Source organism: Castor canadensis, chromosome X (genome assembly GCF_047511655.1).
Source record: "Castor canadensis chromosome X, mCasCan1.hap1v2, whole genome shotgun sequence".
NCBI classification, from domain to species: domain Eukaryota; kingdom Metazoa; phylum Chordata; class Mammalia; order Rodentia; family Castoridae; genus Castor; species Castor canadensis.
The window spans coordinates 72,738,709-72,742,150 of record NC_133405.1 but is presented as its reverse complement, the minus strand read 5'-3'; positions in this window follow the sequence as shown (position 1 = coordinate 72,742,150).

Sequence of the window (3,442 nt, the reverse complement as noted above, 5' to 3'; positions counted from 1 at the left end):
TACATACAACCATCTAAAATGGAAACAAGAGGATATTAATCACCTAAACAGATCTATAATATGAAATGAAGTTGAAGAAGCAATAGTCTCCCCAAAAAGAAAAGTCTAGGATGTTGTAGACTCTCTGCTGAATTCTACCAGACCATTAAAGAAGAACTAATACCAACACTCCTTAATCTTTTCCATGAAATAGAAAGGGATGGAACACTGCCTGACTCATTCTATGAAGCCAGTATTACACTTATCCCAAAACCAGACAAGGACACATCCAAAAAAGAAAACTACAAGCCAATCTCCTTAATGAACATGCATGCAAAAATCCTCAATAGAATAATGGCAAACTGAACCTAACAACATATCAGGAACTCATTCACCATGACCAAGTCGGCTTAATCCCAGAGATGCAGGAATGGTTCAACATAAGCAAATCATTAAATGTAATATAGCATATTAACAGAAGCAAAGACAAAAACCACTTGATCATCTCAATAAATGCAGGAAAAGGCTTTGATAAAATTAAGCAACATTTTTGATAAAAGCTCTGATTAAACTAGGAATTGAAGGAATGTACCTTAACATAATAAAGGCTATACATAACAAGCCTATAGTCAATATCATACTTAATGGGGAAAAACTGCAACCATTTCCCCCAAAGTCAGGAATGAGACAAGGGTGACCACTCTCTCCACTCCTTTTCAACATACAACATATTTTTGGAATTCCTAGTGAGAGCAATAAGGCAGGAAGAAATAAAAGGAATACAAATAGGTAAGAAGTCAAACTATCCATATCCACAGATGACATGATCATATACCTAAAAAATCTAAAAAACTCCTAGACACCATGAACAGCTTCACCAAACAATGAACAGATTGAGAAAAACATACAGGAAAACAATTCCACTTACAATAGCCTCAAAAAAAAATACCTAGGAATAAACTTAACAAAGGATGTTAATGACCTCTACAAGGAAAACTACAACCCATCAAGGAAAGAAATCAGAGAAGGTTATAGAAGGTGGAAAGATCTCCCATGCTCATGGATTGGCAGAATCAACATAGTAAAAGTGGCTATACTACCAAAAGAAATCTATATATTCAATGCAATTTCCATCAAAATTCCAATGGCATTCATCACAGAGATTGAAAAATCAACCCTAATGTTCATTTAGAATCAGAAAAGACTGCAAATAGCCAAGCCAATACTGAGCAAAAAGAGCAAATCTGCAGGTATCACAATGCCCAACTTCAAATTATACTACAGAGCCATAGCAATAAAAACAGCATGGTACTGGTGCAAAATCAGATATGAAGCCTAGTGGAACAGAATAGAGGACCCAGATATGAATCCACCCAGCTATGCCCACCTAATTTTTGACAAAGGTGCCAGAAACATATGATGGAGAAAAGGCAACCTCTTCAACAAATGTTGCTGGGAAAACTGGATATCTGCCTGCAGAAAACCAAAATTAGATCCATGTTTTTCATCCTGTACAAGTATCAACTCAAAGTTGATTAAGGACCTTAATATCAGACCTGAAACCTAGAAGCTAGTACAGGAAAAAGCAGGGAATACATTGGAAGCAATAGGCATAGTCAAGGACTTCTTTAGTAGAACACAAGCACCTCAGTAACTAAGAGAAAGGATCGACAAATGGGACTACATGAAATTAAATAGCTTCTTCACAACAAAGAAATGGTCTTTAAATTAAAGAGGCCACCCACAGAATGGAAGCAAATCTTTGTTGGCTATGCATCAGACAACGGACTGATAACCATAATATACAGGGAGCTCAAAAAACTAAACTCGCAAAAACTCAACCCAATAAAGACATGGGAAACTGAAGTGAACAGGAATTTTTCAAAGGAGGAAGTCCAAATGGCTAAAAAACACATGGAAAAATGCTTACCATCCCTGACTATAAAGGAAATGCAAATCAAAACCACACTACAATTCCACCTTATTCCCATTAGAATAGCTGTCCTCAAGCACAATAAATGTTGGCGAGGATGTGCAGAAAAAGGAACCCTCATACACTGCTGGTGAGAATGTAAGCAAGTACAACCACTATGGAAAAGAATATGGAGGAACCTTAAAAAACTAAAAATACATCTGCCATATGATCCAGCAATACCACACCTAGGGATGTACCAGAAAGAATGAATCAGGTTACTACAAAGGCACCTGCACACCCATGTTTATTGCAGCACTGTTCACAATATGTAAACTATGCAAACAGCCGAGACACTCCACTACTGACAAATGAATTAAGAAAATGTGGAATTTATACACAATGGATTTTTTACTCAGCTACAGAGAAGAACAAAATCGTGTCATTTGCAGGTAAATGGGTGGAACTAGAGAACATTATCGTAAGTGAAGTTAGTCAGGCACAGAAGGTCAAAAGCAGCAAGTTCTCCTTACATGCAGATTATAGATGTAAAACATGTAGCAATATTATGGGACATGGGTCACACTAAGCAGACACCATGCACAGGAGGGATAGAGCAAGGGAAGGAAACCAAAAACTTGAATGTGGTTGATGTGCTCATGGTACAGGAATGAATACAGAAATCTTTTTTTTTATTGTTTTATTATTCATATGTGCATACAAGGTTTAGGTCATTTCTCCCCCCTGCCCTCACCCCCTCCCTTACCACCCACTCTGCCACCTCCCTCTCCAATCCACCCCCTCAATATCCAGCATACACTATTTTGCCCTTATCTCTAATTTTGTTGAGGAGAGAATATAGGCAATAACAGGAAGGAACAAGTGTTCCTGGTTGAGATAAGGATAGCTATACAGGGAGTTGACTCACATTAATTTCCTGTGCGTGTGTATTACCTTCTAGGTTAATTCTTTTTGATCTCACCTTTTCTCTAGTTCCTGGTCACCATTTCCTATTGGACTCAGTTGCTTTTAAGGTATCTGCTTTAGTTTCTCTGCATTAAGGGCAACAAATGCTAGCTAATTTTTTAGGCATCTTACCTATCCTCACCCCTCCCTTGTGTGCTCTTGCTTATCCCATTGTTGTGTTTGCCCTGGATCTAATGTACACATATGAGAGAGAACATACAATTTTTGGTCTTTTGGGCCAGGCTAACCTCACTCAGAATGATGTTCTCCAATTCCATCCATTTACCAGTGAATGATAACATTTCATTCTTCTTCATGACTGCATAAAATTGCATTGTGTATAGATACCACATTTTCTTAATCCATTCATCAGTGGTGGGGCATCTTGGCTGTTTCCATAACTTGGCTATTGTGAATAGTGCCGCAATAAACATGGGTGTGCAGGTGCCTCTGGAGTAACCTGTGTCACAGTCTTTTGGGTATATCCCCAAGAGTGGTATTGCTGGATCAAATGGTAGATCAATGTTTAGCATTTTAAGTAGCCTCCAAATTTTTTTCCAGAGTGGTTGTACTAGTTTACATTCC